The 27,172-nt window shown below is 48.2% G+C and overlaps 1 long non-coding RNA gene across 1 annotated transcript; it reads left to right on the forward strand.

Moving 5' to 3' along the window:
- Nucleotides 1-10,619: 10,619 nt before the first annotated feature.
- On the forward strand, nt 10,620-22,552 carry LOC144379645 (uncharacterized). The gene is made up of 4 exons (XR_013442971.1): nt 10,620-10,721; nt 14,924-15,039; nt 21,080-21,129; nt 22,049-22,552. It is a non-coding gene; the product is annotated as an uncharacterized LOC144379645 (long non-coding RNA).
- The last annotated feature ends 4,620 nt before the right edge of the window (nt 22,553-27,172 follow it).

Consider the following 27,172-nt stretch of genomic DNA (forward strand, 5'->3'; position numbering starts at 1 on the left):
CTATCTCCCCCGGGGAGCCCTAGGGCTGCTCCTGAGGTTTCCTGCATGCATTTTATCATTCCCACTGGAAACTGCTGCTCTTTTTTTTTTTTTTAATATTTTTTATTTATTTATTTGACAGAGAGATAGCACAAGCAGGCAGAGTGGCAGGCAGAGGGAAAAGGAGAAGCAGGCTCTCTGCTGAGCAGGGAGCCCGATGCGGGGCTCGATCCCAGGACCCCGGGATCATGACCTGAGCCAAAGGCAGACGCTTAACCGACTGAGCCGCCCAGGCGCCCCAAGGAAACTGCTGCTCTTGCGCACTTCACTTCTGTTCCCGATATGTGCCGTGAATGTACAGTCACACTATATATATATTTTTAAAGATTTTATTTATTTGAAAGAGAGAGAGAGAGAGAGAGAGCATGAGCGGGGGAGGGGCATAGGAACAAGCAGACTCCTGCTGAGCTGAAGCGGGGCTTGATCCCAGGACTCTGAGATCATGATCTGAGCCCAAGTCAGACACTTAACCAACTGAGCCACCCAGTGCCCCAAAAGTCGCCCTATATTTTAAAAGTTAGTGTGAAATTGGGGGAGCTAAAGATCAGGATTGTGGGTCCAGAAGCCAAAGATCCCCGTTCCCATTGCTAATTAATTAGTCATATTTTCTATCAAAATCGAATGTCTTGGAGGTTTTGTGACTCCTTGGTGGAAGTGTGCGTTGTCATCGAGATCCACACGGATTCTCAAGGAACAGAATCCCTTCAGCACTTTCTAAAAGTCCTGTGCTTTTTTTTTTTTTTTTTTTTTTTTTGTATGGCTTCTCAACTCCAAACAGAGAGCAAGGCACAAGAGGAAAATCAAGGGCACCCAGTGTTTGGTACAAGACTAGGGGTGGGACGGTGAGTTCCTCCCCAGGCCAGGATCTGCTTGATGTCTCTGGGTTTCCTCTGCACCAGAACCTGGAGAAGCAGGAGGTGGCCCAGCCCCACCCACTCAGGGATGCTGCCAAAGCATCACCACTCCCTGCTCTGCTTGCCTCCTGGCAGTCTTACCTGCTTTTCCCCAAACACTCCGCCCCCCAAGCCCTCTACAACAGGAGGAAATGGAGCCCCTTGGCTCTGAGGATAACAGTGCTGCCTCACAGCCAGGCTCCTGTCCTCTCACTGGCCCCTCCTGCCCTGAACCCAAATTCCCAATCCCCAGCTGCCTCAAGGCTTCCTCGCTCACCCACCCCAACCCCACCCTGGTGCCAGGGCTTCCAGAGATCCCCCGTGACCCTAGTTCTCAAATGCAGCTCAGAATCACCTGGGTGGTCGTTAAAAACGCAGTTTCCAGAGACCCGCTGCTGATCATTCCAGAGCTGGGGGTCTGCGTGGAGTCCACCCACCGGGCGTGGGACCAGCTCCCCCAGACCAGAGAAGCTGATTCCCCATCCCGTTTCTCCCCAACACAGTTTACAGCTTAACCCTCTTCCTCTGCCCAAACCTATTTTTTTTTTTGAGTGAGGAAGAACAATTAATAATGACTCTCTCTTCCCCTCTTGAGTCTGAAACAACTCAGAGACAAGAGGATTAGAGAGTGGAAAACCAAAATAAATTGCTGTTACACATAAAACCTAGATTAGAGGACACAGCTTCAAGGCGTGATCACAGTGGTCTTGCAAACTCCCTTGACCTGAATGAGACCAACGTGCTCCCCTGGACTCAGGCAGCATTTAAGTTCATGCACCCCCCGGAAGACTGAGCCCCAGCCCTGTGGGGGATGGGGGATAGGAGACCCAGGAGGAAGCACAGCCCAGCAAAGCCGAAGGAAGCGTGCTCGGTTCCTGCCTCCAGAAGAGTGTGATGAGGTGACCAACCAGGTGACAGGGAGCCACTGGATGTAGTGAGAACCAGGGAGGACCCAGGCGGTCCTTCCCGCAGGGGTCAAGCTGCTGACCTTGGAAGGGAGTCCAGATAAGAGGGAAGCAAAGATGGGAGGGCTTGGATTCTTGCCACTAGAATGTGATTTCCATGAATGGGGTGGTTTGGGATTTTATTTTTTTAAGATTTATTTATTTATTTTAGAGGAGAAAGAGAACACGAGAGAGGGGAGGGGCAGACAGAAAGGGAAAGCGAATCTCAAGCAAACTCTCCACTGAGTGTGGAGCCCGATGAGAGGCTCAATCCCACGACCCCAAGATCATGACTGGAGCCGAAATCAAGAGTCGGACCTAACCCACTGAGCCACCCAGGCGCCCCTGGGTTTGTTTTGTTTTTTTTAATGTACTAACTGCCACATCCTCAGAGTCAACAAGATTACCTGGAAGAGCCTAGGTGCCTGCTCTGATCTGAAAGTTTGTGTCCCCTCAAGTCCATGTGCTGAAATCCCAGCAGAGCCTTCAGGAAAGGGATTAGTGCCCTCATAAAAGGGGCCCCAAAGAGATTCCTGTCCCCATGTGAGGACACAGCGTGAAGCCATCACACAAAAGAGGGCCCTCAGTCTGACCCTGATCTCACACTTGCAGCTTCCAGAACTCTGGGAACTAGTTTCTGTTGTTTCTAATCCCCGCGAGTCTGTGGCTTTTTGTTACTGCGGCCCCTTGGGTGAAGGTGGTTCTCCATGAACATAGGCTACATAATTCCCTATTTAAGATGATTTGATCCATTGCTCATTGAAGGAATAACAGTCTCAGATCCTAGAGGAGCCATTAAGACCACAGAGGGTTTGAAGAGGGGAGCGAGGTTTGGTCTTCTCTAAGCGACCGGATGACAAGAACAGGTGAGCTGTAGGGAGAGGTCCAAGACCTGAGAGTCACCAGGATGTGGATGGCTGGCTGTAAGGAAAGTGACAGATGAGCCACGTGCCTGAAGAGGGAGACCGGGGGGCAGGGCAGTGGCTTTGAAGAGCCCACGAAAGGAAAGCCAGCTGCGTGCAGCACCCCGGATTTTCTCTGTGCAGGAAGAGAGGCCACAACCGGGTCCAAGAAAGCAGTGGAAATGAGGAGGGGCAGAGAAGGAGCCACTGGCTGAGGGTCCAGGACACTCACAGGGACATTCAGGGAGCACCCCCACAGAGGGGTGGCAGAGAAGAAACCAGGAGCCCTGTATACTGCGGGCCTCAGGCCTCAACTTGGACCTGCTGCTTTAAAAATGCCAAGTTCTGGGCAGTATTTTCCCAGGGACACAGGTATAGATATCATGGTGAAGTCCCCTTGCTTTTTTCACTTTTTGGCAAGGCCAAGGACAGGAACAAGGCTGACATCCCTGAGCTCAGTCTCCTGGCTGCCCTCCTCTGGGGCCAGTGGGCGCCCCAGGGAGCAGGACGATGTCCCCTCCCTGCTCAAGAGCCATCCCAAGTGTCCCTCCTCCCCGGCAGTAGGGTGCTGGCCCGCGGAGCAGATGGGCTGTGGCTACCCGGTGAATCGGCACGACGGGAAGCAGATGTAGCCACCAAGGTCCCCGTGCACAACTGGGAACCAGCCGGTTGGGGAGGAAATTTGCATAACAAGGATAATTTGGTACCAAAACTGTCCCCTGAAGTGAACTACATGGATCTCGGTACAGCTAACAAATTTCACTTCTTCTTTCCCATGTTTGTCAAACCAACTAGATGTGACATTGAGCATGTGAATTGTCCCAAGGTGTTCTATGTGTCCCTCCATGGGTCAGCTCCAGGCCTCCCTTCTGCACTGCCCATCCCTGGGCCTCTCACACAGGGGTCCCCTCCCCGGGTGTCCCCGGGCACATGCACCCATGCCTACGCCCAGCAGGGCGGGCCCAGGCTCTCCAGAGGCCTGCTGGCTGCTACGCTGGGGCGGCATCACCTCCGGGCATCTCAGCCCACCCGGCACCTGTGGCAGCTTCCTCATCACATCTCCCTCCCGCTTCCTGTGGGCAAGGGCGGGCCGGGCCCCACAGCAAGGAGGGTCTGTGGTTTTGGGGCCTTCATCTGATTCCCCTTTCAGGGCCTCCTCCCTCTGGGCCCTGCCCCTCCCAAGACCCGCTGTGGCCCCCCCTGCCCACACCCAGATCCTATCCCTGAAAGCGTCAGGATGTCGTTTTAAAACCGCGGTGTGCCACCCAGCGGGAAATCGGTTGCATGTTTATATCCAGTGTGAGTTCGGGAAGTCCGCCACCATGACTGCAACCCTGAGAGGTCAGGGAGGCTGGTCTAGGCTTCAAGTCCACTTTCTCCAGAATGGCATCCAGCCTGACCACCACCTGACCACGTGGTCCCTCCAGCCTCGCCACTGCTGAACTAGTCATGCAACAAGGCTGAGCTCACTGTACTGAGCTGGTTTTTGGAACTTTCTCAAGACCAGGTCTCTGTGTTCCTGGAATCCTTGAATAAGTCCATGCTGGGAGCTCTCAGGATTCTGTGTCTCAAGTGTCCACCTCCTCCATCAGACTGTGAGCCTTTGGAGGGCAGACGTCTTGCCTCCATCATCCCCAAATCTCCAACAGCAAGCAAAGTCAGGCATTCACAGCTCTAGGAATGTTGTGTGGTATGTGAAATGGATCTTCACTTCTACTCCCTGGACTCCTGAGGTCTTATCTTGCCCTAAATGATGACCTGGACCCCACCTCATGACTCTTCCTTCTGAAGCCCCCTCCCATCTTCCCACTTGCTTCAGGGCCAGGGTCACTCTCCCCGGAGACAAGCATGAGGCAATGGGACTCAGGCCCCAGGCTCCCGGGCTCCCTGAGGCTCTCCAGGAGGGTCCTGTCTGCATCCTGGCATTTGGGCCCTCACAGGGATTCCCATCCAGGGGACAGACTGAGTGGTCCTGACGGGAAGCTGCTGATATAGAGCAAGAGGGGCTGAGAGTCAGGGAAGGCAAGCCTGCTGAGGTCCCCTGGACCAAGTGTATCTCAGTCAAATCTTGAGAGACAGAGGTAGAGAGAAGCAGCAGAATCATGCAAAATATCCAGTTAAAACCAGAGGAAAGCAGAAAGAATGGAAGAGAAGGAAGGAAGGAAAGAGGAAGGAAGGAAGGAAGGAAGGGGAAAGGAAGGAAGGAAGCCAATAAATGGAAAGCATAAGAATGTACAGTTGCGTGCCATTGGTCTAAATGCACCAATTAAAGGGACACCTGGGTGGCTCAGTCGGTTAAGCATCTGACTCTTGATTTTGGCTCAGGTCTTGATCTCAGGGTCCTGGGATCAAGCCCTGCCTCAGGCCCCACGCTCAGCAGGGAGTCTGCTTGAGATTCTCCTCCCTCTGCCCCTCCCCCAACATGTGAGCTCTTTCACTCTCTCTCAAAATAAATAAATAAAAGCTTTAAAAAGTAACTAAATGCACCAATTAAAGCACAGAGATTATCAGAGTGGATCCACAAACAAGCCCCAACTATATGTTGTCTGCAAGAAAGCCCCTTTAAATATAAAGACACGTAAGCTAAAAGGAAAGACGTGGAGAAAGACACCATGTTAGCACTAATCCAAAGAAAGCAGGAGTAACATATGAAACTTTCAGACAGAACTGACTTCAGAGCAAGGACACTTATCAGGGACAAAGAGGAGCCTTACCTAATGATAAAGGAGTCTGTTCTCCAAGAAGATGTGACAAGCCTGAATGTGTATGTAGGTGCCTAACGACAGAGCATCAAAATACGTGAAGCCAAACTGATAGAAATGCCAGGGAGAAGAGATGAACCCATGCTTGCGGTCAGAGGCTCTCAGAACCAGACAGATCCAGCAGGCAGAAAATCAGCAAGGACACAGAGAACCTGCAAGACAGAAGAAGTTATTGGGGTGAAGGAAGGTGGCGAGAAAATTCAAGGCAAAGGGACAGTATGTGTACAAGTGCAGAGACTCGAACGTGGAAATGGTGTTTGAGGAAGGCCTTGGTCCAGAGTTTGGCTAAAGTGTCCTGGGATGGCTTTCTGGGCCTGTGGCCTCTGGCTGTCCCCCTGTGGGGTGGGGGATAAGCAGGAGGAGGGGGACCATGTTTAGCCCCAGAAGTGTCCTCTCAGCACCAAAACTAAGCAGGGGCCAGAGAGGGGTGGAAAATAAGCCCTGTTCTTGTCCTGGAGCTGCCGGGCTGCTCGGGAGGAAGGGCAGAGGTGGGTGTGTGCATCAGTTTCAGGTAGTGAAACTAAGGCCAGGGAAGCAGAGTGACTTTTTCAACGTCACAGAGAGTCACCCTTGAGCCATACTTCCTAAAGCTCATTATGCATAATACAAAAAGAAGAATGGGACAGAGTATTTTGGGAAAAAGCACACACTCCTGCCCCTTCTCAGAGAGTAACGCTGTATGGTAGCATTTGAAAGGCTCCAAGAGGGGCGCCTGGGGGGCTCAGTCGGTGAAGCATCTGCCTTCAGCTCAGGTCATGATCCCAGGGTCCTGGGATCGAGTCCCACATCGGGCTCCCTGCTCAGCAGAGAGCCTGCTTCTCCCTCTGCCTGCCCCTCCCCCTGCTCATGCTCACACACTCTCTCTGTCTCAAATAAATAAATAAAATCTTAAAAAAAAAAAAAAAGTGAGGCTCCAAGAAGAATGGAATATAGGTTCTTTAATCCAGATTCCCACAAATGGATTTAACTCCACCAAATCCCCACTGCCCCTTTTTTATCGTTAACGTGCATGTTGCTCGGGGAGGGCATGGTGAACAGCACCTAGCCTGTCCCTGCTCTAGGAGCAGCCCCCCACCCCCAGCCATGCCCCAGCACTGAGGTCTGGACCACTGCTCAGCAAGGCTATTCCTGTGGTGCCAGGCCCTATGCTGGGGGCTCTGTGTGCTTCTCTTACTGCTCCCATCACCCTGCTGGGTGGTCCTTAACATCCTAGGCTGTGGATGAAGACCTAAGCGTGGCTCCATGACTTGGCGGATGTCCCAATCCGGGGGTGAAGCCAGGGTGAGAACACCGGCTCCCGGGCCCAGACGGTGTCCCCCCAGCCCCCCGTGGAACTGATGGGTGCCTTTGCCACAGAAGGGTGCTTGTATGGGTTGTCTCCTGCCTTCTGCAAGTCGGTCTTTCCATGGGAGTAGAATTGTTTCAGGAACATGTCTTTTGCTGCCAACAGGGGTGTAGCTGGGGCATTTGAGAAGTGAATTTGGGGGTGTTGCATTCTCTTTATGGCAAGGAAAAAAGGAGGCAGGACGCTCACATCCTCAGCCTATGCCTCCACTCGGCACTGAGACATAGGACCTGATGTAGGGCCTGGATGATTCAGAACAGGTTGAGGTCCTGTACACCTGGGCTGACATTTGAAATGGAGCAGCACACCATTTCCTGGTTCAGGCTTTGGTGAAAAACAACATTAGACCAACCATAAAACACGTGGGGAAAACAAAAGAAAGAAAGAAATGTGCTGAGTTGGTCTCGGATACCAGGCACGGTGCCCTTGTGATCCTTGCCAGCTCCCATCACACCTCACGTCTCAGACAAGATGCGTCATTTCCCCCAAGTCACACAGCGTTCGCGGACCCCTGATACCCAGGATATCGCAATTTAATAAAAAAATAAAAGCAATACACCAACATGGAGGTAATACAACTTCTTAATAGTATATCTACTACGTCATGTTGCATGTAAGGGAAAAGGAAAGGTATCAGTTATGCTAATAAATTATTATTTGTTTTCCAAACAGTTCCCCATGACTGGTTGCTGTTAGGTATTATTCGCATTTCTGTTTTTCAGTACCTAAACTTTTCGGTTCAGACTCGGTCATATTTTGTATCCATCGCCATACACAGTTAGAATTTCTTTTCTTGTGGCAAGAACTTTTAAGATCTACCCTCTTGGAAACTCTCAGCTATGCAATACAGTGTTAAGTATCGTTACCAAGCTGCGCATGACACCCATGTGACTTATTTATTTCATAACTGGAAGTTTGTACCTTTTGATCCCCTTCACCCATTTTTCCCATGCTACGCCCCCACCTCTGGCAACCAGCAATTATGAGGAAGAGCCCTCAAAATTGTTTCACTTGGGTGATGTAAGTCTTGCTTACAACATTTTATGTTCAGAGGCTAGGGTGGGAGGCAGGCAGAGAGAACAGTTTTGGGAAAAAACATGATAAAGAAACTTGAAAATTTACATCCATGGGGCGTGCCTGAATTTGAATGATGGGATGAAGACATGTGTTGAGAAAGACTAATGATCCAGAAAGAGAATCAGAAGTAGTAGAAAGCTGAGTGGGAAAAAAACTGCACAGGAAAAAAGAAAAAAAGGTGTAGCCTTCCACTCTTCCCTGCTATCCGAGGGGGGAGGAAACCACCATGCCGGAGCCCACAGCGTCCTCCAGCGCCTCCCATGGGGCTCAATGCCAGGCCTTCCTCATGAAGGACGAGAACAGCCCTCCCACTGGGTGGCTGAATGCAGCCCTCCTCCAGCAGACCCAGAGACACCATCACTGAATGAATATTCGATGGGTTGGACACACAGAGCAAGGAATACGGCAGGAGCAATGTGGACAGCAAGCCTGGGACAAAGGTGCCATTATCTCCTATCTTAGAGATCATGGGAAAGAGAGTCCTGGACCTCGCTCGCCTGAGGTCCCCCAGCTGGTGGGAGCCACACGTGTCACCACACCATGGTGACCGGGGCTGGGACTCGTGTACAGAATCATGTGAAGCAAACAGAAGGAGAATAATTCCTCCGCCTTAGGATGACTTGGTCACCGGCAGGCACTCTGGGTGCATGCACACCCCCATTTAGGCGGCATCGAGGGTGTGAAGATAGAGTAGCTGAAAAGGCATGTCTTACAGAAGCGAGGAGCAAATCTGATTTCTTGACTGTTTGCATGGAGGAACAGAGCTTCTTTCCTTGCCTGTAGCACAGAGATTCTGGAGCCTACATCACAGCCCACCTGTGTCGGTCCCCGAACAGCGGTTCGACGTAGAACATCACTGTTCTGTACATGGTTACTTACATTTAAATTCATTGAAATGTAAAGAAATAGAAAATTCAGTGGCACGAGCCACATTCCACGTGCTCGGTAAGCCACACGTAGCCACAGCTACCATATTGGACAGCGCAGATATGGACGCTCTCCACATCGTGGAGTGCTGATGAGCCCCCCAGCATCCAGCCCGGTGCCCAGGAAAGGTCGTACCTGACAAACACTGATTCCCTCCCCAAGTAAACCAGCTTTTCTCCATGAAGCCTGCCCTGGGATACAGAATCCTAAAGGCTCCCTTCAATATCCAAATTATGCAGCAACTTTCATTTCCCCTTTGGAGACCAGGGTTTTCACTCCGCCAGCCAGGGAGATGACATTTGCCTGAGGACATGCGCTTTGTGAAAAACAGGCTCACTGGGGCCTTCACGGTGTTGGCTAAGTGGGGACTGCTCCCCCACCCCGACCAGTGCCTTGGAACCCGGGGACCTGCCTGACTTCCACCCCGTTCCCTGTGCTGCGTCGGAGCCCTGGCTGGCTGTTTCTGTGACCTCCAGTCCCCTTCCTGGAGCAGCAAGCTGCAAAACAGAAACTGAGGAGCCCGTGGTGGGAGGGTGGGATTTCCAGCAAAATAGGGAAGGGCTCGTTATACCCTGCTGGTACATTCTTGCAGGATCATTCTCTTCCCAGGAGAAAAAGAGGAAAAGAAGGCAAATCACTTTCCTCTTGCTTCTGCTTCTCCTAAATAAACTGCTTGCCTAATTTCCTTTGCACTTAGAGAAATGTTCCTTGTGAAAGCCGCTGTTTCCACACATTCACACAGCAGGGCTCCGGGAGGCATTTGCATTTCGGGACCCTCCCCTCACCAGGTCTCCCCCCGCCCCCCCCCCGCCCCTTCCTGGAGCTCCAGCTGTCCTTGCTCCTTGCATCTGGGCTTGAAGACAAGTGCCAGCTCAGATCATCTGCTTCCTCCTTCAGCAGAGTGTGCTGGTCCCTGCTGGACCCCAGGGCCAGGACACAGCTCTGGAAGATTCCACCAGACATCAGGCTACAAAATACAGGGCTGTGTGCGCCAGACAGTTACACACTCAGGGCCACAAGAAGGAAGTCAAGGCCATTCCTAATCCCAGCCTTTGTGTACTGGGCTGGAGTTGGACCTTCTGGTTAATAACTCAGTCTGACCGACCTCCTCTTCGAACCAGAGTGAGATACCATATGAGAAGAAGGTACCTACACAAGGTCAATCAGCCAATTTGTGTGTGCTTGTCTCTGTGCTGAGGACTCGAGAATAGGAATTTCATGGGTAACAGAGATTTCGAAAGCACGCTGGCTGAAAGGAAGCTGGTCGCTCAACTCCCCCAGCCCCACCATTCATCATGTCTGGTTGACCCAGGAAAGAACAGCTTACTGAAAAGGGATTCAGCCACTTCCAACTTATATAGAAAGCAAGCACTGGTGAAGGTTCTGCTGGAAATCTCCTGTGAAAAATGCAGGCCAGAGAGCCTGTTGAAAGTCCGATTAATGGAGCATTTTTTAAGTGCAGTACGTTAAAAAAGATAAAAGTGAAGAAACCCAAAATTTGAGGTTTTAGCACATTAACTACCGGAACATTTTCTAATATCTGAGCTGGAATTCCTTTAAATTGTATCCACATTGAAAGGGATGTGTCCTGTAGCCTCCAGGGCCTTCCGGGAGCCCTGGGGGAAAGGTGGGAGAAGCTCTCCATCTAGTGGTGAACAAATGTGGGCTTGGACACAATCAATGCCTTTGACAACCAACCTTCTGTTTCCAGGAGGACGTGCTGCACCTGGGGGCTAGGGGTGAGCCACTCCACACCCAGCCCAGCTCCCTGACTGCAGGAGGGAGAAGCTGAGCCCTGGGACAGTAAAAACATACCCCAGTCACTCAGCCAGGTAAGGGTGGAAACCGGCTTGCAACCAGGTAAATATCAGAATCATTTGGTTATGAGTTGATTTTCAAATGACCCTTTTAAATCTCATTCAGCCATGATGCCTCCTGAAATCAATCCTTGCATAAACTCTGTTAACACCAAGAGTAGGGATCTCCCTCATCCTCGCTCTGGTCCAGAACCCCGCTAGCCTTGATGGATGCTCTTAATCTGTGTCTACCTGGGGAGCCACCTTGACCTTTGTTGAGCTTTGCCCTGAGCCAGGCAAGGAGCATAAGGAGCTCACTTGCAATAAGAATGTAGCCCAGACATCAGAAAGGATGAATACTCAACTTTCACATCAACATGGATGGGACTGGACGAGATTATGCTAAGTGAAATAAATCAAGCAGAGAAAGTCTATTATCATATGGTTTTACTTATTTGTGGACCATAAGGAATAGCATGGAGGACATTAGGAGAGGGAAGGGAAAAATGAAGGGGGGGAATCAGAGGGGGAGACGAACCATGAGAGACTATGGACTCTGAGAAACAAACTGAGGGTTTTAGTGGGGAGGGGGCGGGGGGATGGGTTAGCCTGAGAATGGGTATTAAAGAGGGCACGTTCTGCAAGGAGCACTGGGTGTTACACGAAAACAATGAATCATGGAACACTACATCAAAACTAATGATGTACTGTATGGTGACTAACATAACATAATAAAATAAAACTAAATTAAAAAAAAAAAGAATGTAGCCCAGACGATGATTCTTCTTACTGCTGGCCCTTTACCCCTTGGCCTCCAGATTCCTGGAGCTGAGATCTCTGATGTCTTGCAGGGGAGGAAACATTTCTCTCTGCCTTCTGAGATTCAGTGGCTGGGTCTGAGGAGTAAAGTGGCAGTAGACAGATCAACAGGAGAAAAGGTTTACGATTTTATTTGGTGTTAGAAGTTTTGTATGGCATGGAAGAAAGAAATAAATGCCTAGGCTTGGAGGCTTTTGTGCTCCTTGGACAAAGGAAGATGAAAGACAAAGAAGAGAGGCTGAACTTGCAGGGGCAGTGATTTGTAAGATGGAAAATATGACGGGAAGCTGGTGGCAGATGAGGACTCTCTGTTTGGGCAAGGGGAAGATGCCTTCAGAGGGAGAATTTATGCTCTGCTCTCAGGAGGATGGGGAAGGGCAGAGAGCTCATCCTGTAACTACTTTTTCTCAATTGCCTTTGGCTCCAAATAATCCTTACCCCAGAGTGGCATATTTGGGGGTGGTGCACTCTGATCTCAGGGACCCTGGTTGTGCCTGCCACCACTCCAGTGTCCACTGACCACAACCAGAGAGGACCCCGTACAGTGTGGGTGAATGAGTGGCCACTGGGGCTAGCCCATCTGGGCTCTTGTTCCGGAATTAGGGTAGCTCGGGCATGTTATTTGCTGTCTACAGGCCTCCATGTGTTCATCTCTGAAGACAGGATGAGAACAGTCCCTGCCTTAAAAGGTTGTTATGAAGACAGCATGGGAAAGGTATGGTGCCCAGCACACAGGAGACACTCAGAGAGGCCAACCATTTTCAACCCCTATTCTGTTTCACACCCTCTGAGATATTTATATCCTGTCATCTAATTATCAAGATTGGCCTAGCACTGGGTCAGCCTCAGCCTTCAGACAGGGAGGTACATGGGCACACCGTGGAGAGTATCGACGTCCTCACTCAACTTTCGTAAGCGTTTTCCACTACTACATCTCTAGGAAGAAAGGCATTAGTCCATTGAAAGCCCTTACTTCCCTCATGACTAATCTCTTGTATTTTTGAATGGCAACTACATTGAAAGGAATCATCCAGTACCACTTCAATTAGTTTGAAGAGTGAAAAATTAAGGTATCTAAATGTCTGTCTGCAGCCAAGATAGATTATCAGGGACCAGATTTACCTTTCCTGTCTGGAAAAACAAACAAACAAACAACAACAACAACAAAAAGGGACTGTGGTCAAAACACAGGAAACAATAGTTTTCAAGAAAATACACATAAAGCCGTGACTATCAGTAATCCCTGCAAGAGGGACAACCAGTGAGTCGAGTCTTATAATTGACTCAACTCACTGGCTGGACAGAGCATCCAGGTAGCAGCACAGATTGGGACACTGGCAGACCCCTGAGTTGAGGGGAGTGGAGTGAAGGGTCCTATGAAGGCAAGGCAGGTACAGGACTCAGGACAGAGTGCCAGACAAGAGAGGGCTGCATAGAGACAGAACTCCCAGAGATCTACAGAGGCTTTCCCTGAATGTTCATCCATGGGAGGAAACCATCTGAAGGTGGAAAAAGAACCATCCAAAAGGATTAGAAGGAGCACTCCCTACCCAATCACACGGGGCTGGGAATAGGCCTTTCCTGCTAGGCAGGGTTTACAAGGAATCAGGGAAGAGTACACAAAATACCCTTGCCTCAGAAGTGAGGAATGATTAACCCTCCACTGATCCCTGTTCCATTCCCACCTGGCAAGTCTTAAAAGCAAGACCTGGAAGAATTGAACTATTTCCAAGTAAATTAAATTAACCTAGAACAAAACTCAAGAATAGTTATAAGAAGAGAAAAATACCCAGCACTCAGCAAAGTAAGATTCTCAATGTCTGGAATCCAATCAAATATTATCAGGGATGGAAAGAAGCAGGAAAACATGATCCATAAAGATCAATGGAAGCTAAGAACTGACATAGGTGTTAGAATAACCAGGTAATACATTACCCATCATTTATTCCATTAATATGTGGAACATATAAGAACACATTATTCCATATGTTCAAAAGATGACAAAGTGACATAGTTGATATAAAAAAATGCAAACAGGTGCACCTGGATTGGCTCAATAGGAAGAGCATGCAACCGACTTTCGATCTTGGAGTCATGAGTTCGAGCCCCACATTGGGTGTAGAGATTACTTAAAATAAAAACTTTAAAAAAAAGTCAACATTAAAAAAATAAAAGATGCAAATAAAAATTCCATAGGTGACAACTATAATGTGTGGGATGACAAAAACTTAGCTAGGATTAAGGGCAGATTACACATTGCCTGAGAAAGGATTAGTGGACTTAACAGTATAGCAATAGAAACTACGCAAAATAAAGTACATAGAAGAAAGAGGGTCCAAACTTCAGCAACTAATTACATGTTCAAGTGAAGTCCTTGAAGAGGGGAATGGGGGAGCCAAAATTTTAGAAAGTGGGAAATATCTCATCAGCTATTATGATTGCTATTATTAAAGTGTAGTGGGATGCCTAGACTGACACTGGTGAGGCAGGAAAACACCAGCAGTGCCTGTCTACTGAGGCAGACCCTTCTTTTGCTCTGTGAGCAGTGGGAGCACCCACCCTATCTGCACCCCGAAATGAGCAGGAGACCAGTCACTCCTCAGCCTTCAGCATGGCCTGGCCAGGGGCCTGGGGGGGGGTGGGGAGCTTGCCCTAAAGGGAGCTGCAGTTGCCTCTGTAGCCAACCCAGGCAGAGGAGGAAGAACTTCTACAGTACAGGGAAGAGTTCTTTGGGGCCAGGAGCAACTAGATCAGGGATCAGGGGAAAGCATCCTGTGCTTTGAGGTCAGCAGTGTCTGCACCATGGAGACAGGTGGGATGTGAGGAGAGGGGGCCATCTGAAGAGCCCCATGGAGCCAGTGGCCAGTGAACTCCAGGAGCACTCACATTGCATATATTGTTCTGCTCCATTACTTCTCTCTGTTGGCCCCACATTTTACACAAAGCCAGGTCAATCTCCGCAGCTGGGTCTTCATGTGCCATGGGGTCCTAGGGTAGAGACCTGAGCCCACACACTAGGTGGGGATTGAGGGCACTACCACTTCCTCAAATTGCCCACCACCCATCTTCAGGGAAAGAGGCTCCAGGCATCAGGCACAACTCCACGCTAACCTGGTCGTGTGGGCTGCCTTCCCCCTGGAGAGAGGCCAGCGTCATTTTCCACTGTATTTAACAGATGATTCCAAAGATTGATGCGAATGAATGCTCTAGGCATGCCTTACATTAGGCCAAATCCTAGGGAATTTCCAACATTGGACCATCTGGTCTACACTCAGAGGGACATTGCAAAGTGGGAGCACGCGAAGTCTTCTGTCCTTGGAGAGCAGGATGGAAAAGCTAAAATCATCTCATGCTTTGTCTTACATTTTATTTTATTTTACCTTATCTAATCTTTGCTCTACAACGTTCTTCTTGTGCAGAGAACCACCCAAGCTTGCAGGTCCATGCTTTCCCAGGGCAGCATTTCAAATCCAGCTGGTCTTCAAGAAAGAAAAACATCCCCATGGTGAATGGCCAGGGATCCAGGTGCTAAAAGGTCGGGATTGCCCAAAGTTCCCCAACACTAATAAAGGAAGAATTACAAATTATCAGTGGTGTAGAAAGAGTGTTCAAAAAATTTTGCCTAGAGAATTGGTGAGTTATTTGAAAAAATCCATATAAATACCATTGTCACCTTTAACAACATTGAGAGGACCCTGCTGCATTTCCCACACCATGTAATATCTCATTTCACATACATGTTACGGCCCCTTCCTCTTTACCCCTCTCAGACTCCGCATTCTCTAGACCAGCACTGTCCCATAGAACTTTCTGTGATGATGAAAATGTTCTACTTCTGCCCTGCCCAGGGTAGAACCCACAGGCATGGTGCTATTCAGCACCTGACATGTGACTACCATAACCAAAGAACCAAATGCTTTATTTCATTTCATCTTATAATTAATTTAAAGCTTTATCACCACACGTGAATGGCGGCTATCTACACCACTGGAAAAAGAGTCCGTTATCCTGTCTCCCAAGCAGATTTCCTACTTGGTACCTACCATGCTTGCTCTACCACGTTAACATTGAGTTTTGGCCAAAAGCTGGTCTGTGCTGGTTTGACTACATGCTTCATCTTAAATGAAACATCCCTACAGAATTTTAAATTTGGAAATTGTAGACAAGGGTTCTTGCCCATCCTGAGAGGTGTGAATCGAGAGCAAATCCATAATTTAGTGGAAAGAACTTTGCCCATACTCATACAAAGTCACACGCCTGGGATGTCCGCCAGCGTTGAGATGACACTTGTTACAGCTTGACCTGAAATAGTGCCTCCCTTCTTCCCTGTACTCTCCATTTTGTATTTTCTCATTGTTGCTTCTGATGCTATTTTTAATGTGCTTAGCATGTCTTGCCCCAAAGGCCCTGGGTCCTGTGTGAAATGTCATTTTACTGTTCTCATTGGTTATCTAGTGCTACATGCAACTGATCCCCAGACCTAGCAGCCTCACACAGGAAACACTTGTTATCCAACAGTTTCTGGGGGTCAGGAATCCAGGTGCAGCTCAGCTGGGTTTTCTGGCTCAAGGTGTCCCACAAGAACACATTCAAGTTTGTTGAGCCAGTGTCTTATGCGAAGGTTCAGCTGGGGGAGGATGCACTTCTAAGCTCATTCACATGCCTGCCGAGATTTCCTCTCAGGAAGTTGGGTGAAGGACTCCAGTTCCTTATGGACCAGAGATCTCCCTCTGTCCTTGCCATGTGGGCCTCTCCATAGGGCAGCTCACAACACGGCCACTGGACACCATCAGAATGAGCAAGTGAGAGAGCAGGGGAAGGAGAATAAACAGGAAACTGCAATCTTTCTGTGAACCAACTGTGGACATGACATCCCATCTCCTTCTAGATTTGGTTCATTAGAACAGTTCACACTCCAGGAAACCATGAACAAAACAAATCAGGATCCTGGTGTCTGTCTACCAGCATCTGCCCTCTGGCCCCAGTGGTTCTATCCTGACACCTGTAAGATACATTCACCTCCCATGTGCCTCATCCCATTCATGCAACAACTCAAGTCCCAAATCTTATCATCTATGTCAAGCCCAGGTTCAGATAAGGCCCTAGAGGATGGTTCATTAAATGCAGTTCCCGGGGCACAACTTCTCTTAATGTGTGGACCAGTGAGGGATCTGCCCCTTCACCTCCCACATAAATGGCAGGATAGGCACAGGACAGCAGCTGAGTGCATTTTCATTCAAATCCAGGAGACACGAGAGGCACGCAGGGTCACTGATCCACAGTGGCTCTGAGATTCTGTCAGGCAAATGTTGGGAGTGTTTTAAGTTTCAAGGCCTGAGAATAAATTCCTCTGGCTCTTGGCTTTACCTTCTGAGCCATCCTTCCTTTTCCATGAATGGTGATGGCAGGTGAGTCGTTTGTTCTTCCTGTTTCTTCCCAGAAGGACTTTGGGAGACTGATATCCACGTTTCAGTTTGAATTTACTATTGTAAATTGCCCTAATGGTTGGAAGTGGGCGAATCTGATGGGAATTCCAGCTGGGAATTTATCCCAGGTGTCCTTAAGGAAAACCAACTCTAGTCTCAAGATGTTTGCGAAGCTAAATTTTCTGAGTTTAAAGACTTTATTTCCAGGGCCCCTGGCTGGCTCAGTCGGTAGAGCATGGGACTCTTGATCCCAGGCTGTGAGTTTGAGTCCCACGTTAGGTGTAGAGATTACTTAAAAATAAAATCTGTAAAAAAGTAATAATAATAAAGACTTTATTTCTCCAAATACTAATCAGGAAGTTTCCTATAATACTTGAAGAAAAATACAGAGAATACAGGGGAAAAGGAAGGGAGTGTGGAAGGAAGAAAAGAAGCAATGTTTTGACATGTCCTTGATAGCTCCAAATACATATTTCTCATTTACTCCTTATCATGATACTTAATGTGGGAAACGTTATCCTCACGAGATAAAACACAGAGAACATTAAAAAAGATGAGGAACACAAAGATTCTTAAATTCTAGCACCTGCAATTTTATTTTATATTTTATTTTATTTTATTAGATTTTATTTATTCACTTAGAGAGACACAGAGAGCACAAGCAGGGGGGAGAGGCAGAGGGAAGGGAGAGTGAAAAGCAGACTCCCCACCAAGCTGGGAGCCTGACGTGGGGCTCGATCCCAGGACCTGGAGATCATGACTTGAGCCGAAGGCAGATGCTTACCCGTCTGAGCCACCCAGATGCCCCGAGCCCCTGCAGTTTTAATTGCTAGAGTTTTATGCTCAACAGAGCCAGTTTTAGTTGTTTTACTTTTTGACCCTGCACCTGTACCTACCTTATGGTTACGTCAGAAAGTGTGTTGGTTTATTTTCTTTTGCAAAATTCAGCTTTGTCTGAACAGTTTCTCCTGTTTCAAGTTGATAGCTAATCTTAGAGCTCGTTTATCTTAAGCTGATAACATCATGTATCAAGTTATCAGGAACCTGTTTCCCTGATATTTTTAAATGTCATATTTTCTCTAGCATATTATAAAGTGTGTACTGTGTTTTATATAAATTAGCACATTGAATCCAAGAAAGGAAATGCTATATGGAATTCCCCATTTCTAGAGTATATATCGTTGACTTGATCCCTCCACTGGAGTAAAGTTTTAGGAGCATCTTAAATAGTAAAACTTTTAGTTCCCCTTCTTAACCTATCTGTTGTGTAGACAGCAAGAAATGCGAGCCTTGCTCATTACTTAATAACATTGCTCAATAAACCAGGAGTTACCAAGTTGGGGGTGTCATGGCCTCTGGGGGTCCTTGGGTTGGGTCCACCACCAACCGCCCTTTGGTCTGGCAGCGATGCCAGGCAGATGGCTCTGTCCTATCTCATTAACCTATTTTTTGCTGAATAGAAATACTGGCCCTCAGAGTCCAAAGAGACACACTTGATCAAAAGAGAATTTGTGAACTCCATTCAGTGGTGCACTTGATCAAAAGAGAATTTGTGAACTCCATTCAGTGGTGAGCAGCTTGATGGCCTAGGGAGTGTGTGACATCCAGGAAGTGTACAATAGATCGTGGGATGGAATTGAAAGAGTCAGAAAGAGCCTTTGAAATTAATTATATAGTGGGAAGTTTTCCCAAAGTACTTAAATGGCTTAGGAGAAACAATTTTTTTCATTTCTATGTATGCAACTGCAGATTGGATATCGTGTGCATTTTCCACTCTAATTTAGACCAGTTGAAAGGAATAAATAATGAAGTACTGACATATTTATTTTGCATCTACTAAGCTTATCCATTAAAATAGATTTATCTGCACCATTTCCCTTAAATTGCAATCATGCCCTAGCTCCACAGCAATTTTCTGTATTTTGTGAAATGATGTCTCCAGAAGCCTATCACACCTTGGGGGTTGTGGTGTTGCACTGGGTCAGAAGCATGTGTGTGGCTGCGCCATTTCTTCCAGATGTGAGAGCTCGACATTATCTGCACCCCAAACTCTGATAAATAGAATTTATCCACTTCTGTGGTCACAGGTGTAATGTTATTCATACATGTTGCTTGCTCCCAGACTTCTGCATAAAATGGGTTTCTGAACATTCAATTTCTTAAAATGCAGATGAAATCTCTATTGGCCTCACAGCTACTTTTTGAAGCAATTTTGACAGCTTTGCTCAATTTGGAGTTGAATGAATGGCTATTTGCTATGGATTCTGATCCTGAAAGGTTTACTTCTAAATACCACCTTATATATGTGCAAAACATCGACGCTCTCAAATGATTTTTTAAAGACTTATTTTCAGTCTGTTCATTATTTTTCAGCCCTGTTTTCCATATGCGATGTGAAATGTTTTCTAAGAGGAATTAATAATCAGGGCTCCTGGGACTCTTTCCTTGTCTCTCCAGTACCTACGAACAAACCCGATGGCAGCTGGAATAATCTTTAAAAAAAAAAAAAAAGCTTTAGTTATTGGACAAATCTATGTTCAGTACTTTAAAAATACTATTTCACTGAGTTTTTAAAAATATGGAAAGTGTAAAACAATCAGAACAACTGTGTTGTGTGTGTCAAGTCAGACCTGGAGACCCTTCACCCCCCAACTTCCACCCCTAGAGGGTGAGCCCCCTTAATTGCTATTTGTCTATCCTGGTGGGGCCTTTTCTCATTCCTGTACTTACACATTATCATGTATGAATTATCGTGAAGTTTGCATGTTTCAGTGACCAACAGTGCATGGAGCAGTCCCCACATCAGTGTATAAACATACAGCTGCTTGAGTCTTTCAGACCCCTACATACAACCCCATGGAGGGGATTTAACGATTCTCCACGGAGGGATATTTAGGCTGGCCACTTTTTTCATACATTAGAAGGTTTCCACGAACTTCTTCACGTAGCATAGATGCCTCCCAGTGGAATCACCGTTTGGTTTGGTCAAACTGCCTCCCAGGAGGGCCAGACTTCTGATTCACCCCCAGCAGTGTGTGGAGTGCCCTGCTCCCCAAACCCTTGTGGTGCTGGGCGCTCATCAGGGTTTTAGAATTTTTGCTAGTGTTTTAATAACTTCTAGCTTTTAGTTTTTCATTTTGATGCTTTGGGCTCAGTATGTAAAGGTTCATGACTGGCATGAAAGCTAGTAAACTTTTATCCACATAAAATGTTTTTCCCGGTCCAGTTGATTGCTTTTTACCCCAAATCTGGGATTAACGGTGTTGCTCCTACTCTCGAACTGTTAGCCCTTGCCGTTTCCATCCCACTCCATCCCTTTCTTTCCAGCATCTCTGTTCCTTCTATAAAGATAACTGAACTTTGCCTTTTTACATAATCTATGAGCCTCTGTTTATTAACTGAGGAGTTTTTCCCATTTATTGTGAACTCCACAATGTTTCATCCTGTTCCTGATCTCATTTCAAGTTTTCTGTTGTTATTAATAAAATAGCCTTTTTTGAAATCTTTTTTTCCTCTTTCATTTGAATTTTACTTTTCTCCCGTGATGTGAAAATTCCACGTCTCATTTCTGACCTACGCCCTGTTTCTACTTTACTAACATTTGCATTCACATTTTGCAGACATAGTTCATGAAACATAATACACATACATACATACATACGTATCACAGATATGCATTTTGTTGTTACCCTAATTTAAATGGGACACATGTATATTTAAAATGTATATATGTATAATTAAATATACATATATTCATATATTACATATTTAGTTAGATGTTTAATCAATGTAGATTGAACACTAATTTTTTATTTATTCTCGAGGACTGATTTCATGAGAAACGGTTGATGATCATGCATTAACATGCAGCCATCTGTCCCAAGTTAAGCAGAATGTAAGGACATGATACAGTAAGTTAAAATGCAATGTTAAACAATACTGTGTGAGTTTCAAACTTCAAGATCAACAATTTTAAAGACATTTTTCTATTTCAAGCATTTCTATTTTCATATACCTTCTCTCTCTCTCTTTTTTTTTTTGCTCCCTCGGTATACAGTAAATACTTCTAAATTACTCACAGATAAAATACTACTTACCTTTTCCTCTGACAATAATTTCTATCATGTAATTCTCACCACATGATTTTAGGTGACAGAGTGAGCTTGGGCTGAAGCAAAATGCCTGACAACAAAGACCAGGTGTGTTTATTTATTTTTTATAAGACTTTTAATTTATTTATTAGAGAGAGCGTGCATGTGGGGTGGTGGGGTGGGGAAGGGGCAGAGAGAGAGGGAGAAGCAGGCTCTGTGCTGAGCAGGGAGCCCGATGCGGGACTCGATCCGGGGACCCTGAGATCATGACGAAGGCAGACGCTTTCCCCTACTGAGCCACCCAGGAGCCTCAACCAGGCGTGTTTAAAAATCAGCATCAAGACTCGCAGCAATGCTCAAGTAGCATGGTTAGGACAGTGTTAGATCAGAAACCAGTTTCCATGAAGCTCACTAATTTTAGAAGCTAGATTCTCAAATGTTCACTCTAAAGGTGTGGAAATGAAATGATTTCCTACTGCAAAAGGCTGCCTGTGTATACGCCACACAGAGTTTTTTTTTTTTTTTTTTTTTTTTTTAAAGATTTTATTTATTATTTATTTGACAGAGAGAGACACAGCAAGAGAGGGAACACAAGCAGGGGGAGTGGGAGAGGGAGAAGCAGGCTTCCCGCGGAGCAGGGAGCCCGATGCGGGGCTCGATCCCAGGACCCTGGGATCATGACCTGAGCCGAAGGCAGACGCTTAACGACTGAGCCACCCAGGTGCCCCCGCCACACAGAGTTTTAAGGGAAACTGCTTAGCTTAATTACAAGTGTAGGCTGATGCTATGACGCTTCGGCTCTGCCCCTCCACGTGGCGGCCACTAGCCACGGGTGACCGGTGAGCACGCGAGTGTGGTCACTTCTGCTGGGAAGTGCGGTGAATGTCCAATACTCACCGGACTTCGGAGACTCAGTATGAGAAAAAAACATGTAAAATATCTCATAAATAATCCTTACCTTGATTGCATGTTGGAACGACATAATTGGGTGTTCACTTCACTTGGTTCTTTTTCATTTTTTTGTAAGGTTGCTACGAGGACATTCACGGTCCCATACGTGGTTGTCATTATGTACATCTATTGGGCAGCTCTGTTCTAGAATTCCTGCACCCACCCGGGAGATGAAAGGCTGGGAAATTGTTGACAGCACCCATGAGTGCTCCAGGCCTGCCTAGATGCGGCAGATTCTCTGAGAACATGGGAGACCAGTCTCCCATCTGTACTGACACAACCGCTACTGCGACGGTTTCCTGGCGAAACGGTGGCTGCCTTCCTTCGGTTTAGTTCTCAGCGAAGGTTCCAGATTCATCAAAAGACCCAGGAATGGAACAAGGGGCGGAGTCTCTGACTCTGGATTCCCTTTGTTCTTGCACTGAACACGGATCCCATCTTCTGAGTGCTTGGGACCTTAGTAGTTTATAACAACTTGCCCTAAAACTCCCTGCTCTCTACACATGTGTTTTTCTAACAGCCTGACTTTTTCTCTCTTTTTTTTTTTAGTCCTCTGATTTGAAAAGTAATATTCCAGTGTCCTGACAATATTATCCTTTTAAGAAAGATATGTGGTCCTACTGTCTTTTTCCACCGTCCTAAAAGCTTAGTGGATGAAGTTCCCGGAGACATCCTCACCCCATGGCCTGCGTGGCTCCCTCCAGCCCCGTGCTGCCACCCCCACCTCCTAGCCCACCATGCCTGTTCCTCAAATCACTCCCCATATGCCTTCCATGGGGTCTGAGTTCAGCCTCAATGTCCCTGGACCCTGGCCCTAAACCCACATACTGTCAATTAACTTTAAAACTTAACCAGAATACATACCCCCCTTCCTCAAACAGAACAAAACACACAATAAAAAATCAGCAGGTGTGTTCTACTTCCATTTCCCCTCACCTGATTGATGAACTCACCTGGCATGTTAGCTCTGGATTATTTTTAACGTCACGCTTTTATTTTTAGGAATCCTTTTTAACAGTTTCATTAAACTTTACAACTCCTTTTTCAAACGTGATCTCGTTGGTTCCCCTGCTCACGGCTGTTGGTTATATCCTATGCATTTCCTTTTGTCAACTTTCCTGTCCTGATTATTTCTTCATTCTGCATAACTCATCCTTGATGGTTTCTTCTCTTCCTGTAAAGAATGTGTGAGTGATAATTTTTTTAAAAATTTATTTGAGACGAGCGAGAGAGAGAGCAGCAGGGGGTGGGAGGGGCGGAGGGAGAAGAAGAGAGCGAGAATCTCCAGCAGAATCTCCAGCAGCTGAGCTTGGAGCCCGACATGGCGCTCGATCTCACGATCCTAAGATCATTATCTGGGTGGATACTTAACCAACTGAGCCAGCCAGGTGCCCCAAGAATGTGGGATAATTTCGGATCTGTTTTGTCTAGATACGACTTTCCTATAGGCCTACATTTAACAGCCGGGGTTTAGAGCAGTAATCTTGAAATCATTTGCCCCCACAACTTTGTGAACGCTGACCTGTGATGTCCTGCAGATCACGGGCTGTCTCGGCCTGCCCAGCCAGGAGCCAGTTCCTATAATAAATCTCCTCTTATGCACTCTGTGTATGCCCTTGGCCTGTGTCTCTGGAGAGCCCTAATACACCAGGAGATTTCTCAGTATTTCTTCTCCATCCTCAATTCCTGCCGGATACTCAATGCACTTTTTGTTTTATGTGAAGTCTCAGATATTTACTCAGGATATCATCTGCTTTTATTAATGTGACTATTGTTTCTCCTCTCCTCTTCCTTTTCTGGAAAATTCCCGTTACACCGAGATAAATTTCCTGGAATCTATCCTTCATACCACTGAACTCGCCCCTTCCTTCTCTTCGTCCTTCTGCTTGATGGTCTGAAATCGTCCCACAGGCCGTTCCTCCATATCACTAGGTTGGCTTCGACCTTTTCCAGTTACATTTCGGTCCTTCCACTAAGATTTTTACTTTGACGGTTAGGACTCTTTCCTGCTTCCTGAGTCCCAATTTCTTGGCTGTGGTGCCCGTGGCCCAGCGGGATACAGGAGAAGTGTGACGGGCCACCTGCGTCACCACGCCGGGGACACTTCTAATGCCGGTCTTGCTGGCAGACTCTCTCCCTTGCTGGCTTTCGGGGAGCAAGGGGCCGCTTGGGAAGGCCTTCATGACAAGGAGTGGCGGGCAGCAGACCCCGAGGTCCGAGGTCCTACCCACTGCCGGCAGCCACGTGAGCCTGGAGGTGGCCCCTCCCCCGGTCGAACCTCAGCTGAGACTCAGCTCTAGCCGACACCTCCAGGGCAGCCGTGGGAGCCCCCAGCACAGAGGCCCGGCCACGCCTGGCCCGCAGACTCTGGGAGATCATTCACGTGATCATAGATCATTCTACACCACTGTGTTTGTGCTGAGATTATTGCCCCAGTGTAGTAACTCCTATCATAGCTGCCGATTTTTATTTTGTGGCTGCTGCGTCTTCTGGGATCAGGAGTTTCAGGACTGTGCTCGGTCTCCTGGACTTACAGGTTTCTCCAAGATGAGCTGTTCTTCTCTGGGCGTCTCCCCAGCTGTTGGGTTTTCTGAGATGTCTGGTGAATCCTGTGTGGTGCCGACGTGAACGAGAAAGTGCCTGGCTGTTAGGAACTCCCTGGTGGGTGTGACAGGGAGGCAGGGAGGTGTTAGGGATAAAAGGGCGGTAAGCATAAATATTCCAGTTAGCGGTATTTGCCAATTAAAAATGGGGTGGTGTGACAGTGATGGGTGGACGCACCCTACTCAGTGGTCAGGGAGGGCCTTTCTGAAGAAACCGGACGTGAGGCAACAAGCACGAGAGGAGATGCAGAACAGATTTCCAAACTCAGGAACGGGGAGTAGAAAGGCCCTCAGTCCCTGCATTCGTGCGCACCTGCTGACGTAGCATGTCACCACAAACTTAGCGAGAACTCACACTTACTGCCTGGCCGTCGGGCAGGTGCACGTCTGGCGAGGTCCGGCTAGGCTCTCTGCCCGGACCCCGCGAGGCTGAAATCAAGGTGCCGGCTTGCCTGGGCTCTCACTGGGGATTTCTGGGGGGAAACCACGTCCAGGTTCATTCAGGTCGTTGGCAGAATTCGGTTCCACGTGGTTCTAAGGCCAGGCTGTCTGCTTCCCTGCTGGCTCGTGGCCCTGCATCCGAACACTGTGATGCCCCGTCGAGTCCTTCCCACGCCTGGCATCTCTGACTTCCACTTCGGCCACAGCCTGCTCTGCTTTCTCTTCTGTAACCACACAGAGAACATCCTCTGCTCTTACGGTCTGATATCGTCATAATCCAGGATAACCTCACCGCCTTGGTCCACAGCTATCCTGCAGCTGTCAAGTCCCTTCCAGAAGTGCCTGGGTTCACGTTTGATCGAATAACCGGAGGACAGGAAGCTTGCAGGAACGTCAGCAGGATCCTGCCCCACCCCCCCCCACACCTCCTGCACGGGGGAAAAAGGTTGCTGCATCTTCGGGGACCAGTGATATGGAGCAAAGTAAGAGTGAAGACAGGTGACATTTTGCTCTAGAAAGGAATTTGGATCTTTGATTTCAGTGGGAATCTGTTAAGGGATTTTTACAGGGGAGTGCATCAGAAACTAACTCATACTTGAAATTTGCCCAGCATGGCGAGTGGGGAACGCTTCTCTAGCAATCCCGTGTCTTACACCGCGCAGGGGGGCCTGGGGAGATGGGACGTGTCAGCCTGGTGTGCGCGTGGTCTCCTGCGTGAGCCTGCACAGTGTATGTGCACATTCATGCATGTGCACGTGTCAGTGGGAGGGAGGGAGGCCGACACCCACAAACTGGGCAAGTAGGTAACAAGTCTCACAGTGTGATGGGGTGAGGAGGCTGGAAGCTCTCACCTGTGATTTTGCCTAATGTGGCCACCGAAGTGACCTGCCACTCCACCCCTCGACTCAGGCCACAGGGCTCACAGGAGGCCACCGAAGTGACCTGCCACTCCACCCCTCGACTCAGGCCACAGGGCTCACAGGAGGCCACCGAAGTGACCTGCCACTCCGCCCCTCGACTCAGGCCACAGGGCCCACAGGAGGCCACCGAAGTGACCTGCCACTCCGCCCCTCGACTCAGGCCGCAGGGCCCACAGGAGGCCACCGAAGTGACCTGCCACTCCGCCCCTCAACTCAGGCCGCAGGGCCCACAGGAGGCCACCGAAGTGACCTGCCACTCCGCCCCTCGACTCAGGCCACAGGGCCCACAGGAGGCAGGCCACTGACCATCGCTCTCTGATTCAGGGAACTCCTCGCCCGTGGCTCCGTGTGAACATGGTGCGGTACAGCTCTGTGCTGGTCTCCGCATCCTCGCCGTGTCCAGCCCCCCGGCCCACAGCTGGTTTTGCCACCTGAGCTCCAGAACCACCAGGGCACCAGGAAGCCAGCCTCAGCTGGTCTCCCACGCCCTTGTTAGATCACTGGTCTCAGCTCAGGGGTCTCGACAACTCAACGCCATTTGCCCCGTAACTGCTAGAAACACCACAGATGTCTTATTTGAAAACGGTGTCTCCCCTCCCCTGCACCCCTGTGATGGAGTCACTCTTACTTTTTATTTCTTCCTTTCAGTGCAGATTCTGCACATGTAAGTGGAAAAGGTTAATGTGTGGCTTAGTCCACTATTGTAAATGAAAAGACCTTTTCTTATTAAGCTGATATTTTGTTCTGGGAGAAAAAGAAGCTGGTGTAGTTTTTTATTTTTTTTCCTAGAAGCAAGTGGGCAGCACATCTTAGATACAAACATAAGGAGCAACTCTGACCCCAAAGGATGGGACCCCAAGTGAATGAGTCCCTCTCTGGGACTGCATGCCTGTCACCCGTCCAGGGCAGACAAGGGGCGACGGGCTCTGCTCTTCGGGATGCTTGCTCTGGCCGTGTCCTAGGAAGAGGAGACTCCTCTATTTTTAGCCTGAGTCTCTAACTTTCTGGGAAGAATGGATGAGGAGAGCTCTAGGATCTTGTCGGGCTGGGCAGGCCCCCTCAGTCATAGGTACCCTGCTGGTTGCCAAGACTCCTGAGCTGGCCAAGCACTCAGGGTCTGGTGCATCCTGAACCACAGCTGAAACGCCACCCTATGTGGAATTCCTAGTTTTTAAAATTTTCCCCCGTTTCTTACATGATTCATATATTCAGTGGTACATTATGCTGACTTACTTT

Source organism: Halichoerus grypus, chromosome 12 (assembly GCF_964656455.1).
Source record: "Halichoerus grypus chromosome 12, mHalGry1.hap1.1, whole genome shotgun sequence".
Classification (NCBI taxonomy): domain Eukaryota; kingdom Metazoa; phylum Chordata; class Mammalia; order Carnivora; family Phocidae; genus Halichoerus; species Halichoerus grypus.